The following is a 15,828-nucleotide window of genomic DNA, read 5'->3' as shown; positions in this document are numbered from 1 at the left end:
ATCTGACGGCAAAGGAGTGATCTGACGGCATAGGCGGGGCTCCCCTCGATGTCCAAGGGAGGCGGAAGGGTGTCATGTGGGACGGCATCAGTCAAGGGACCAGGAACGACCGGCCTGAGGAGGGAAATATGAAAAGATGGTGAGATCCGGTAGTCAGTGAAGAGTTGTAATCTGTAAGTTACCTCGTTGACCCTTCGGAGGACCTTGAACAGCTCCACAAACCGGGGACTCTTCTTACATGGCAGGCAGAGCGGGAGGTTCCTGGTGGTGAGCCAGACGCCATCACCAGGATGGAACATGGGAGCCTCACATGGCCATCATTCCATACCTCTTCTGCATGCTTGAACCACTCATCCACTTCAGTAGCTTCCGTCTAGGCCATCGTTGCCTGAACCACTCATCCACTTCAGTAGCTTCCGTCTAAGCCATCGTTGCCTGAACCACTCATCCACTTCAGTAGCTTCCGTCTAGGCATCATTGTAAATAAGAATTTGTTCGTAACTGAATTCCCTCGATAAATAAAGGTTAAATTAAAAAAATATATATAGCTTCGGTCTAGCTCAGAGTCTGGCTGATAACCCAAAACTCACTGGAAGGGAGTCAGCCTGCTGATAACCCAGAACACACTGGAAGGGAGTCAGCCTGCTGATAACCCAGAACACACTGGAAGGGAGTCAGCCTGCTGATAACCCAGAACACACTGGAAGGGAGTCAGCCTGCTGATAACCCAGAACACACTGGAAGGGAGTCAGCCTGCTGATAACCCAGAACACACTGGAAGGGAGTCAGCCTGCTGATAACCCAGAACACACTGGAAGGGAGTCAGCCTGCTGATAACCCAGAACACACTGGAAGTGAGTCAGAACCTGCCCCCAGCTCCTGGTTCATCTTAACCCAGAACACACTGGAAGGGAGTCAGCCTGCTGATAACCCAGAACACACTGGAAGGGAGTCAGCCTGCTGAGGCCATAACCCAGAACACACTGGAAGGGAGTCAGCCTGCTGGATAACCCAGAACACACTGGAAGGGAGTCAGCCTGCTCCATAACCAGAACACACTGGAAGGGAGTCAGCCTGCTGATAACCCAGAACACACTGGAAGGGAGTCAGCCTGCTGATAACCCAGAACACACTGGAAGGGAGTCAGCCTAGCTGATAACCCAGAACACACTGAAGGGAGTCAGCCTTGTGGAGGAACGCAATATATTCTGGGGATATTCAGCCCAAGGAGGAAATCGGGTACTGACAAAACATACATTTTTACTGTTCTAATTACATTGCCCCAGCTTGGTTCATCTAAGTGCACCTCAGGTTTTTGTGGTAAATGGAACCGGCCAGTCCTGGTTCATCTTCTACACCTGCCCGTTAGATTGGCCTAACCCGGGAAGTGGTACCCATATTGGCGATATCCTCTGTGAGGCCAGTCGGAAGACATACATGAACAATACCTCAGTTGGACCTGGAGAGTGGTAGGAGACCAGAGACAGGGATGAACAGCATGATTTTGAGAATCTGTCCACAACCACCATCAGAGGAGGGTAGATCAGTGACCATATCAATGGACAGATGAGACCAGGGACGTTGAGGCAACGGGAAGGGAAAGAGTTTACCTGCTGGAGCATGCAACGGGAGATTTAGATTGAGTACATCCTGAACATGTTTGACATAGCGTGCAATGTCCTTATAAACCATAAACCAAGTGGTTCGAGCCCTGAATGCTGATTGGCTGAAAGCCGTGGTATGACAAAACATACATTTCATTGTTCTAATGTACCTCACCAAACGCATGTTTATAATAGCAAAAGGCACAGCTTTTGTGGTAAATGGCAGCTACTTTGCTGCTATGTCCAAGCAGACCGTGTTGGCCATACACCACACCCCTAACAGGCCTAATTACTTAATTATACCACAGTATTGTCATGAATAGAACGTTTCTGATTGGCTAGAAGGGAATTCTAGAAGGGGCATTAAAACCAGTTAATGGACAGTTGGAAAAGATATGAAGGGACACCTTGGGTTTTTTTGTTAGCGTCATTCTGATAAACATGACTTTCTCCGATCCCACCTCCAATTGCAGTCATGGCACTAGTGGCACTATGTTGTCAAATCCTTACACATTACATTTCTAGTTTGACCAGCTGTTTTCAGCAACTGATCATTTAGTTGTCATATTGGCAGGTTTCCCAGCAACAAACTACTAAGAACGCTTCTAGTCAGTGAAGAGATAAGAACGATCTCATGAAGTAATTAGAAGTGTTGATGAGTGTGCTGATGAGAAGGTGAACTTTTCAGGATGTCAGGCAAAATCAGGCATCATCAGATCATTGTTATGGATGTAACCAAACGCATGTCAATAGAAAACAGCTTAAACAATCGCAAAAGCAGCTACTTTGCTGCTATTCTGGAAGCAGAGGTCGTGAGGTGTTCGCCGTAACTAGTTAGCTAACAAGCAAGGGATAAGAACATTGTCATGAAGAGATAAGAACGTTGTCATGAAGGGATAAGAACGTTGTCAGGAAGGGATAAGAACGTTGTCATGAAGGGATAAGAACGTTGTCAGGAAGGGATAAGAACGTTGTCAGGAAGGGATAAGAACGTTGTCATGAAGGGATAAGAACGTTGTCAGGAAGGGATAAGAACGTTGTCAGGAAGAGATAAGAACGTTGTCATGAAGGGATAAGAACGTTGTCATGAAGGGATAAGAACGTTGTCAGGAAGGGATAAGAACGTTGTCATGAAGAGATAAGAACGTTGTCAGGAAGGGATAAGAACGTTGTCATGAAGGGATAAGAACGTTGTCATGAAGAGATAAGAACGTTGTCATGAAGGGATAAGAACTTTGTCATGAAGAGATAAGAACGTTGTCATGAAGAGATAAGAACGTTGTCAGGAAGGGATAATAACGTTTTCATGAAGGGATAAGAACGTTGTCAGGAAGGGATAAGAACGTTGTCAGGAAGGGATAAGAACGTTGTCATGAAGGGATAAGAACGTTGTCAGGAAGGGATAAGAACGTTGTCAGGAAGGGATAAGAACGTTGTCAGGAAGGGATAAGAACGTTGTCAGGAAGGGATAAGAACGTTGTCATGAAGGGATAAGAACGTTGTCAGGAAGGGATAAGAACGTTGTCAGGAAGGGATAAGAACGTTGTCATGAAGAGATAAGAACGTTGTCAGGAAGGGATAAGAACGTTGTCAGGAAGGGATAAGAACGTTGTCAGGAAGGGATAAGAACGTTGTCAGGAAGGGATAAGAACGTTGTCAGGAAGGGATAAGAACGTTGTCATGAAGGGATAAGAACGTTGTCATGAAGGGATAAGAACGTTGTCAGGAAGGGATAAGAACGTTGTCATGAAGAGATAAGAACGTTGTCATGAAGGGATAAGAACGTTGTCAGGAAGGGATAAGAACGTTTTCATGAAGGGATAAGAACGTTGTCAGGAAGGGATAAGAACGTTGTCAGGAAGGGATAAGAACGTTGTCATGAAGAGATAAGAACTTTGTCAGGAAGGGATAAGAACGTTGTCATGAAGAGATAAGAACGTTGTCAGGAAGGGATAAGAACGTTGTCATGAAGGGATAAGAATGTTGTCATGAAGGGATAAGAACGTTGTCAGGAAGGGATAAGAACGTTGTCAGGAAGGGATAAGAACGTTGTCAGGAAGGGATAACCTCATAGTACGCCTCATCCCGCATGCGGGATCGTGACTACAGCCTCAAGCTCATTACCATAACGCAACGTTAGCGATTTCTAAAAATCGCAAATGAAATGAAATAAATATGCCTGCTCTCAAGCTTATCCTTTTCTTAACAATCCTGTCGTCTCAGATTTTCAAAATATGCTTTAGAACCAGAGAAAATCAATAATTTGTGTAAGAGTGGTGATAGCTAGCTTAGCATTTAGCGTTAGCATATAGCACGCAACATATTCACAAAAACCAGCAAAGGGATCAAATAAAATAATTTACCTTTGAAGAACTTCAGATGTTTCAATGAGGAGACTCTCAGTTACATAGCAGATGTCCAGTTTTTCCTGAAAGATTCTTGTGTAGGACACATCGTTCCGTTTGTTACTATGCATTTGGCTACCGAAACTAACCGAAAATTCAGTCACCTACACGTCGAACTTTTTCCGAATTAACTCCATAATATCACTGAAACATGGAAAACGTTGTTTGAATCAATCCTCAAGGTGTTTTGTCATATATCTCTTCATTGAAATGGCAGTCCTAGAAGCCTTCTTTGTTCTCTGTCGCATTCACAGCCGGATGGAAAAATACTGGTAGCTGACTTTTGTGCACCAATTTCACGCAGACACCGTGCAGTTATGGACACTTGTGCAATTGTAGTCTCTGACAAAATATTCAATCTTCCAAAAATGATATGCCTACAAAGAACTTGTCAATGATAGGGACAAGAACAATGCTGCAGACACCTGGGAAACGATAGAAAGTGTCCGTTCATTCCTGTCGCATTCACAGCCATATAAGGCGATCATGGAAAACGTACCTTCAGAAATCCTGTTCATTTCCTGGTCGCTCAAACATCTTGGTTTTGCCTGAAACTTTTGTTCTATGGCACTCACAGTGAAAATATTTGCAGTTCTGGAAACGTCAGAGTGTCTTCTTTCCAAAGCTATCAATAATAATAATAATAATAATAAGAAGAACGTTGTCAGGAAGGGATAAGAACGTTGTCAGGAAGGGATAAGAACGTTGTCAGGAAGGGATAAGAACGTTGTCAGGAAGGGATAAGAACGTTGTCAGGAAGAGATAAGAACGTTGTCATGAAGAGATAAGAACGTTGTCAGGAAGCATATAAAACAAACAACTGGATCACGTCCATAAATATCGAACTAATCGAACGAACGACGAGCAACTGAAATATGAGAAAGTCTGATTTCGGGAATAAGATTAAAACAGCCATGAACATGTTACATTTATACCCCATGTGTGCAATAGTCGTTTTCTTTGGCAACTGTGGTATAAGTGGGCTCAGCCTCGTCCCACTGCGTCTTCCATTATTTCCAATGTTTATGCCTGACGTATATAGGCTGTTATACTGTAAGTCAATATAGAGCTAGCTGTTATAAGGTGTTATAAGTCACTATATAGCTCTTATAAGGTGACATAAGTCAACATAGAGCTGTTATAAGGTGGTATAAGTCAATATATGTCAACATAGATATGTTATAAGTCAATATAGAGCTCTCGTAAGGTGGTATAAGACAATATAGAGCTCTTATAAGGTGTTATAAGTCAATATAGAGCTGTTATAAGGTGGTATAAGTCAATATAGAGCTGTTATAAGGTGGTATAAGTCAATATAGAGCTGTTATAAGGTGGTATAAGTCAATATATAGCTGTTATAAGGTGGTATAAGTCAATATAGAGCTGTTATAAGGTGGTATAAGTCAACATAGAGCTGTTATAAGGTGGTATAAGTCAATATATAGCTGTTATAAGGTGGTATAAGTCAATATATAGCTGTTATAGGGTGGTATAAGTCAATATAGAGCTGTTATAAGGTGGTATAAGTCAATATAGAGCTGTTATAAGGTGGTATAAGTCAATATATGTCAACATAGATATGTTATAAGTCAATATAGAGCTCTCGTAAGGTGGTATAAGACAATATAGAGCTCTTATAAGGTGTTATAAGTCAATATAGAGCTGTTATAAGTCAATATAGAGCTGTTATAAGTCTATATAAGTCTATATAGAGCTGTTATAAGGTGGTATAAGTCAATATAGAGCTGTTATAAGGTGGTATAAGTCAATATAGAGCTGTTATAAGGTGGTATAAGTCAATATAGAGCTGTTATAAGGTGGTATAAGTCAATATAGAGCTGTTATAAGGTGGTATAAGTCAATATAGAGCTGTTATAAGGTGGTATAAGTCAATATATAGCTGTTATAAGGTGGTATAAGTCAATATAGAGCTGTTATAAGGTGGTATAAGTCAATATAGAGCTGTTATAAGTCTATATAAGTCAATATAGAGTTATCTGTTATAAGGTGGTATAAGTCAATATTGAGCTGTTATAAGGTGTTATAAGACAATATAGAGCTGTTATAAGTCTATATAAGTCAATATAGAGCTGTTATAAGTCTATATAAGTCAATATATAGCTGTTATAAGGTGGTATAAGTCAATATAGAGCTGTTACAGGGTGGTATAAGTCAATATATAGCTGTTATAAGGTGTTATAAGACAATATAGAGCTGTTATAAGGTGGTATAAGTCAATATAGAGCTGTTATAAGGTGGTATAAGTCAATATATAGCTGTTATAAGGTGGTATAAGTCAATATAGAGCTGTTATAAGTCTATATAAGTCAATATAGAGCTGTTATAAGGTGGTATAAGTCAATATAGAGCTGTTATAAGGTGGTATAAGTCAATATAGAGCTGTTATAAGTCTATATAAGTCAATATAGAGCTGTTATAAGTCTATATAAGTCAATATAGAGCTGTTATAAGGTGGTATAAGTCAATATAGAGCTGTTATAAGGTGGTATAAGTCAATATAGAGCTGTTATAAGGTGGTATAAGTCAATATATAGCTGTTATAAGGTGGTATAAGTCAATATAGAGCTGTTATAAGGTGGTATAAGTCAATATAGAGCTGTTATAAGTCTATATAAGTCAATATAGAGCTGTTATAAGGTGGTATAAGTCAATATAGAGCTGTTACAGGGTGGTATAAGTCAATATATAGCTGTTATAAGGTGTTATAAGACAATATAGAGCTGTTATAAGGTGGTATAAGTCAATATAGAGCTGTTATAAGGTGGTATAAGTCAATATATAGCTGTTATAAGGTGGTATAAGTCAATATAGAGCTGTTATAAGGTGTTATAAGACAATGAGGAGACTCTGACCTTCAAAGAAGACACTTCTTCGACAAAGATGTACATTTATTTATGTTTTAATACATTAAAGTTGCACAAGTTATATATTCTTTTTGATTGCAAATTACACAGCACACATCCAATTTATTCCTGTACATAAGTAAAGAAATGTAACAGTTCATTTTTTTAAAATATGTGATATTTTTTCTCTCTTTTCCTCTGTTCACGAGGAGCACTTGTTATTTATAAAATGTAAAGGTAAAAAGCTTTCTATTCTTTAAATTATATAAATTGGTCCAAAATCCACCATCTAAGTAGGGATTGTCCCAGAAAGTGTATTATTTTTTTTTTTAGCTTTCTTACCTTCTCACAAGAGGTTTATAGATATATCATATATTTCCACTTAATATTTTAAGCTTTCCTACAAACCGCAGCTAAATACAAGAATAACAGTGTCAGTTTACAAAAAGCTTGGCAATATCATCTATTTTCTAAATATACTTCATTTTTTTTCTCATATAACTGATTAAAACATACAATCATTCTGACAACATAACATTTCACAGCTCTATGATACAATAAAACACGTCTGTCTTCGGGCCAAATAAAACGACAATAAAAATTATAGAATAGCAAACACAAATCAAAATCAAGGGACAAAATGCATAGATTGGATCATTAGGCTGAATCATTAAGTTGAATCATTAGGTTGAAGGTTGAATCGTTGGGTTGGGATCATTAGGTTGAATTATTGGGTTGAATCATTAAGTTGAATCATTAGTTAGTCCTCATCATTAGTCCTTCTGTAGCTCAGTTGGTAGAGCATGGCGCTTGTAACGCCAGGGTAGTGGGTTCGATTCCCGGGACCACCCATACGTAGAATGTATGCACACATGACTGTAAGTCGCTTTGGATAAAAGCGTCTGCTAAATGGCATATATATTAGGTTGAATCATTGAGGTTGAATTATTGTGTTGGATCATCAGAAATATGTTCATTAAAATACATTATTTACAGTTCTTAGTAAAGTAAAGATCACAATCGTGTTTTCCATCTAATTCTTTGACTTTGACAAATCTTTTGACATCTATGATCTCTATCTTTCTCAAATCCTGAAATGATTGACCGACACAGACATAACACAATATATCAATATAACTATATATCAATATATCAATATAACTATATATCAATATATCAATATAACTATATATCAATATAACTATATATCAACATATCAATAATATAAATATATATCAATATATCAATATAACTAACTATATATCAACATATCAATATAACCATATATCAATATAACTATATATCAACATATCAATATAACTATATATCAATATAACTATGTACACATCACTTGAAATAACGGATAAATATATTATCTCAACTTCAAAAGGCAGAACTTGGCTGTAGTATATGGCATGTTTGGGTGGGCAACGTATAGTCAACGTATAGTCAACGTATAGTCAACTCATAGTTAACGTATAGTCAACTCATAGTCAACGTATAGTCAACGTATAGTCAACTCATAGTCAACGTATAGGCGTATAGGCAACGTATAGTCAACGTATAGTCAACGTATAGTCAACTCATAGTTAACGTATAGTCAACGTATAGTCAACGTATAGTCAACTCATAGTTAACGTATAGTCAACGTATAGTCAACGTATAGTCAACGTATAGTTAACGTATAGTCAACTTATAGTCAACGTATAGGCAACGTATAGTTAACGTATAGTCAACGTATAGTCAACTCATAGTCAACGTATAGTCAACGTATAGTCAACGTATAGTCAACGTATAGTCAACGTATAGTCAACTCATAGTCAACGTATAGTCAACGTATAGTCAACGTATAGTCAACGTATAGTCAACGTATAGTCAACGTATAGTCAACGTATAGTCAACTCATAGTTAACGTATAGTCAACGTATAGTCAACGTATAGTCAACGTATAGTTAACGTATAGTCAACGTATAGTCAACGTATAGTCAACGTATAGTTAGCATTATAGTCAACGTATAGTCAACGTATAGTCGACGTATAGTCAACTCATAGTTAACGTATAGTCAACGTATAGTCAACGTATAGTCAACGTATAGTCAACGTATAGTCAACGTATAGTCAACGTATAGTTAACGTATAGTCAACGTATAGTCAACGTATAGTCAACGTATAGTCAACGTATAGACAACGTATAGGCAGCTCATAGTTAACGTATAGACAGCGTATAGTTAACATTATAGACAACGTATAGTCAATGTATAGGCAACGTATAGGCAACGTATAGGCAACGTATAGTCAATGTATAGGCAACGTATAGGCAACGTATAGGCAACGTATAGTCAACGAGAGTCAACGTAGAGTTAGCGCATAGGAAACGTATAGGCAGCTTATATTCAATGTATAGTCAACTTATAGGCAGCTTATATTCAATGTATAGTCAACTTATAGGCAGCTTCTAGGCAACTTTTTGCAATCTATAGGCACCGTATTGGCAACGTAAAGGCAACAACGTCTTGCACTTATAACGGTTCTGTGACGCATGTTTACCTCTCAAATGGCACTCTATTCCCTATATAGTTCACTACCTCTAGGGCTCTGGTCAAACCTAGTGCATTACTACATAGGGAATAGGCTGCCGTTTGGGAAACGCAAATGTCAGTCCCATTCTCAACTTCTCTCTGGCATCTCTAACTCTAACTCTCTGTGTGGTTCTATGGTATATCATGACAATAACCATTCATATTTAATAGCTTGTAATATCAGTTTCCGTTTCTATCCAACAAATACCCACTCGACTCCACTACCACGTGACCAATGCTCTCTACTCTCAACCGATAACCAATCAGCTGTCTTCAAGTGTCAAACTTCTAACTGAGCTAATAAAACAGAGACAAACGTTGCAGATATCCTTAACCGAGACAACGAAGAACAAAACAAAAATCACAATTGTAGTCACTGATGTGCTTTGACAGATAATCCTCGGGTTTTGTATCGACACGTTGCGATAGCAACACATGACATAACCGGCGATGACGTTTGTAGCAAAGCTCAGATATTGACCAGGTCTGGATGAGCAAGACGAGGGACTGAGATGGTGATCACACTGATCAGCTCACATTGAATCCAGGCCTTATGGTAGTTAGTCCAGGCCCAGGCCTTATGGTAGTTAGTCCAGGCCTTATGGTAGTTACTCCAGGCCTTATGGTAGTTACTCCAGGCCCAGGCCTTATGGTAGTTACTCCAGGCCTTATGGTAGTTACTCCAGGCCTTATGGTAGTTACTCCAGGCTTTATGGTAGTTACTCCAGGCCTTATGGTAGTTAATCCAGGCCTTATGGTAGTTACTCCAGGCCTTATGGTAGTTACTCCAGGCCTTATGGTAGTTACTCCAGGCCCAGGCCTTATGGTAGTTACTCCAGGCCTTATGGTAGTTACTCCAGGCCCAGGTCTTATGGTAGTTACTCCAGGCCCAGGCCTTATGGTAGTTACTCCAGGCCCAGGCCTTATGGTAGTTACTCCAGGCCCAGGCCTTATGGTAGTTACTCCAGGCCCAGGCCTTATGGTAGTTACTCCAGGCCCAGGCCTTATGGTAGTTACTCCAGGCCTTATGGTAGTTAGTCCAGGCCTTATGGTAGTTACTCCAGGCCTTATGGTAGTTACTCCAGGCCCAGGCCTTATGGTAGTTACTCCAGGCCTTATGGTAGTTACTCCAGGCCCAGGCCTTATGGTAGTTACTCCAGGCCCAGGCCTTATGGTAGTTACTCCAGGCCCAGGCCTTATGGTAGTTACTCCAGGCCCAGGCCTTATGGTAGTTACTCCAGGCCTTATGGTAGTTACTCCAGGCCCAGGCCTTATGGTAGTTACTCCAGGCCCAGGCCTTATGGTAGTTACTCCAGGCCCAGGCCTTATGGTAGTTACTCCAGGCCTTATGGTAGTTACTCCAGGCCCAGGCCTTATGGTAGTTACTCCAGGCCCAGGCCTTATGGTAGTTACTCCAGGCCCAGGCCTTATGGTAGTTACTCCAGGCCCAGGCCTTATGGTAGTTACTCCAGGCCCAGGCCTTATGGTAGTTACTCCAGGCCCAGGCCTTATGGTAGTTACTCCAGGCCCAGGCCTTATGGTAGTTACTCCAGGCCCAGGCCTTATGGTAGTTACTCCAGGCCCAGGCCTTATGGTAGTTACTCCAGGCCTTATGGTAGTTACTGAGGCTTCTGTCTGAGTGAACAAACCAAAGAAAACAGAAACAACAAACTCAACAAACTGTGTGTGTGTGTGTGTGTGTGCGTGCGTGCGTGCGTGCGTGCGTGTGTGTGTGTGTGTGTGTGTGTGTGTGTGTGTGTGTGTGTGTGTGCGTGCGTGCGTGTGTGTGCATATACAGTACCAGTCAAAGGTTTGGACACACCTACTCATTCTAGGGTTTTTCTTTATTTTTTACTATTTTCTATGAAATAACACATATGGAATCATGTAGTAACCAAAAAAGTGTTAAACAAATATATTTTATATTCGAAGTAGCCACCCTTTGCCTTGATGACAACTTTGCACACTCTTGGCATTCTCTCAACCAGCTTCACCTGGAATGCTTTTCCAACAGTCTTGAAGGAGTTCCCACATATGCTGAGCACTTGTTGGCTGATTTTCCTTCACTCTGCGGTCCAACTCATCCCAAACCATCTCAATTGGGTTGAGGTCAGGTGATTGTGGAGGCCAGGTCATCTGATGCAGCACTCCATCACTCTCCTTCTTGGTCAAATAGCCCTTACACAGCCTGGAGTGTTGGGTCATTGTCCTGTTGAAAAACAAATTATAGTCCCACTAAGCCCAAACCCGATGGGATGGCGTATCGCTGCAGAATGCTGTGGTGGATGCGCTTATCCATGTATTTTTATTCCATCCCTTTAGATTTGTGTGTATCAGGTAGTTGTTGTGGTATTGTTAGATTACTTGTTAGATATTACTGCACTGCACAAGTATTTCGCTACACTCCCATTAACATCTACTAACCATGTGTATGTGACCAATAACATTTGATTTGATTTGGTAGCCATGCTGGTTAAGTGTGCTTTGAATTCTAAATAAATCACAGACAGTGTCACCAGCAAAGCACCATCACACCTCCTCCTCCATGCTTCACGGTGGGAACCACACAAGCAGAGATCATCCGTTCACCTACTCTGCATCTCACAAAAACACGGCGGTTTGGAACCAAAAATCTCAAATTTGGACTCATCAGACCAAAGGACAGATTTCCACCGGTCTAATGTCCATTGCTCGTGTTTCTTGGCCCAAGCAAGTCTCTTCTTATTATTGATGTCCTTTAGTAGTGGTTCTTTGCAGCAATTCAACCATGAAGGCCTGATTCACACAGTCTCCTCTGAACAGTTGATGTTGAGATGTGTCTGTTACTTGATCTCTGTGAAGCATTTATTTGGGCTTCAATTTCTGAGGCTGGAAACTCTAGTGAACTTATCCTCTGCAGCAGAGGGAACTCTGGGTTTTCCTTTCCTGTGACATTCCTCATGAGAGCCAGTTTCATCATAACGCTTGATGGTATTTGCGACTGCACTGGAGGAATGCACTGACCTTCAAGTCTTAAAGTAATGATGTTTGTCGTTTCTCTTTGCTTATTTGAGCTGTTCTTGCCATAATATGGACTTGGTATTTTACCAAATAGGGTTATATTCTGTATACCACCCCTACCTTGTTACAACACAACTGATTGGCTCAAATGCATTAAGAAGGAAATAAATTCAACAAATTAACTTTTAATGTGTCACACCTGTTAATTGAAATGCATTCCTGGTGACTACCTCATGATGTCTGGTTGAGAGAATGCCAAGAGTGTGCAAAGCTGTCATCAAGGCAAAGGGTGGCTACTTTGAAGAATCTCAAATATAAAATATATTTTTTATTTGTTTAACACTTTTTTTGGTTACTACATGACTCCATATGTGTTATTTCATAGTTTTGATGTCTTCACTATTAATCTACAATGTAGAAAATAGTAAAAATAAATACAAAGTAGGTGTGTTCAAACCTTTGACTGGTTCTGTATATATACTGTATTTGTATATATTTAATTTATTTACATTAAGAAATATAATTAAAACTAACGACACAACATTGTCTGTGGACAGTTTGAATGAGAAGCACCCTCATGAGAGAGAAGAGACGATCAATTTACATCCCACTTTGTGTTTAAAGTGAAACTAGAACTGCATCCTAAATGAAAACCCTTTTCCTTATATAGTGCACGAGTTTACAGGGGGAGGGGTCAAAAGTAGTGCACTAGTTTACAAGGGAGAGGTCAAAAGTAGCGCACTAGTTTACAGGGGAGGGGTCAAAAGTAGTGCACTAGTTTATGGGGGGGTTCAAAAGTAGTGCACTAGTTTACAGGGGAGGGGGGTCAAAAGTAGTGCACTAGTTTACAGGGGAGGGGGTAAAAAGTAGTGCACTAGTTTACAGGGGAGGGGGTATAAAGTAGTGCACTAGTTTACAGGGGAGGGGGTAACAAGTAGTGCACTAGTTCACAGGGGGAGGGGAGGGGTCAAAAGTAGTGCACTAGTTTACAGGGGGGGGGTATAAAGTAGTGCACTAGTTTACAGGGGGAGGGGTAAAAAGTAGTGCACTAGTTTACAGGGGGGGGTAAAAAGTAGTGCACTAGTTTACAGGGGGAGGGGGTAAAAAGTAGTGCACTAGTTCACAGGGGGTGGGGTATACAGTAGTGCACTAGTTTACAGGGGAGGGGTAAAAAGTTGTGCACTAGTTTACAGGGGAGGGGTATAAAGTAGTGCACTAGTTTACAGGGGGAGGGGTATAAAGTAGTGCACTAGTTTACAGGGGGAGGTGAGGGGTCAAAAGTTTACGGGGGGTAAAAAGTAGTGCACTAGTTTACAGGGGAGGGGTAAAAAGTAGTGTACTAGTTTACAGGGGGAGGGGGTAAAAAGTAGTGCACTAGTTTACAGGGGGGGGTAAAAAGTAGTGCACTAGTTTACAGGGGAGGGGTATAAAGTAGTGCACTAGTTTACAGGGGAGGGGGTATAAAGTAGTGCACTAGTTTACAGGGGAGGGGGTATAAAGTAGTGCACTAGTTTACAGGGGGAGGGGGTATAAAGTAGTGCACTAGTTTACAGGGGGAGGGGGTATAAAGTAGTGCACTAGTTTACAGGGGGGGGGGTATAAAGTAGTGCACTAGTTTACAGGGGGGAGGGGTCAAACGTAGTGCACTAGTTTACAGGGGGAGGGGGTAAAAAGTAGTGCACTAGTTTACAGGGGGGGGGAATAAAAAGTAGTGCACTAGTTTACAGGGGGAGGGTATAAAGTAGTGCACTAGTTTACAGGGGGAGGGGTATACAGTAGTGCACTAGTTTACGGGGGGAGGGGGTAAAAAGTAGTGCACTAGTTTACAGGGGGAGGGGGTATAAAGTAGTGCACTAGTTTACAGGGGGAGGGGTATACAGTAGTGCACTAGTTTACAGGGGGAGGGGGTAAAAAGTAGTGCACTAGTTCACAGGGGGGGGTATAAAGTAGTGCACTAGTTCACAGGGGGAGGGGTATAAAGTAGTGCACTAGTTCACAGGGGGAGGGGTATAAACTAGTGCACTATATAGGTAATAGTGTGAAAATTCAGACAAAACCTTTATCACGTCCAGTTTTCTTTTTCTGATTCACAACACGTTATTTCTCCTGATTTACAATTCAACTCGGTACTGTACAGGTCACATGATACACGACTACACAATGACATAGTCCACATCTAATGACATGATACCGTATTGACTACGCGATGACATAGTCCACATCTAATGACACACGACTACACAATGACATAGTCCACATCTAATGACATGATACACGACTACACGATGACATAGTCCACATCTAATGACACACGACTACACAATGACATAGTCCACATCTAATGACATGATACACGACTACACGATGACATAGTCCACATCTAATGACACACGACGACACAATGACATAGTCCACATCTAATGACATGATACACGACTACACGATGACATAGTCCACATCTAATGACACACGACTACACAATGACATAGTCCACATCTAATGACATGATACACGACTACACGATGACATAGTCCACATCTAATGACACACGACTACACAATGACATAGTCCACATAATGACATGATACACGACTACACGATGACATAGTCCACATCTAATGACCGGACATACTGTGCAATGAACCAGGCGACAAGAACACTAGTCCTGATACGGCTGTATAAACTCCGGTATAACCTGGTATTATTATGGTATCTTATGGCATTAGGCGTATACTCTACGCCATAACAATGCAGGCTACAGTCATATCAGGGCTACAAGAAAAGGTGTTTGGATGTAACAAAGTCCAGGAATCCCTAGGTAGAGTGTGTCCTAAGCACTCAACAGCACACACTGTCTGAGGGCAAAGACGGCTGAGATGACATCATTCCAACCAGAAATCAGGTTTGTAACATTGTCATTCCAACCAGGTTTGTCATTCCAACCGGGTTTGTCATTCCAACCAGGTTTGTCATTCCAACCAGGTTTGTCAGTCCAACCAGGTTTGTCATTCCAACCAGGTTTGTCATTCCAACCAGGTTTGTCATTCCAACCAGGTTTGTCATTCCAACCAGGTTTGTCATTCCAACCAGGTTTGTCATTCCAACCAGGTTTGTCATTCCAACCAGGTTTGTCATTCCAACCAGGATTGTCATTCCAACCAGGATTGTCATTCCAACCAGGATTGTCATTCCAACCAGGATTGTCATTCCAATCAGGTTTGTCATTCCAACCAGGATTGTCATTCCAACCAGGATTGTCATTCCAACCAGGATTGTCATTCCAACCAGGATTGTCATTCCAACCAGGATTGTCATTCCAACCAGGATTGTCATTCCAACCAGGATTGTGCAAGCTGGATGTGCAGTTCATAACTTT

The 15,828-nt window shown here is 40.9% G+C and overlaps 1 long non-coding RNA gene across 3 annotated transcripts in view; it reads left to right on the top strand.

The window, feature by feature from the left end:
- Positions 1-13,796: 13,796 nt before the first annotated feature.
- Positions 13,797-15,828, top strand: part of LOC127908974 (uncharacterized) — a 5,900-nt gene continuing 3,868 nt past the window's right edge. Inside the window, exons 1-3 of one of the 3 annotated variants that reach the window (XR_008069355.1) lie at positions 13,797-15,380; positions 15,453-15,578; positions 15,777-15,828. The exon at positions 15,777-15,828 is cut by the window's right edge and continues 3,868 nt beyond it. This is a non-coding gene — a long non-coding RNA (uncharacterized LOC127908974). Of the gene's footprint in view, positions 15,381-15,452; positions 15,579-15,614 lie in introns of all 3 variants that reach the window. The other 2 variants (XR_008069356.1, XR_008069354.1) reach the window with 2 other exon arrangements.

Source organism: Oncorhynchus keta, chromosome 18, assembly GCF_023373465.1.
Source record: "Oncorhynchus keta strain PuntledgeMale-10-30-2019 chromosome 18, Oket_V2, whole genome shotgun sequence".
Classification (NCBI taxonomy): Eukaryota; Metazoa; Chordata; class Actinopteri; order Salmoniformes; family Salmonidae; genus Oncorhynchus; species Oncorhynchus keta.
This window is presented reverse-complemented; position numbering and strand designations above follow the sequence as displayed.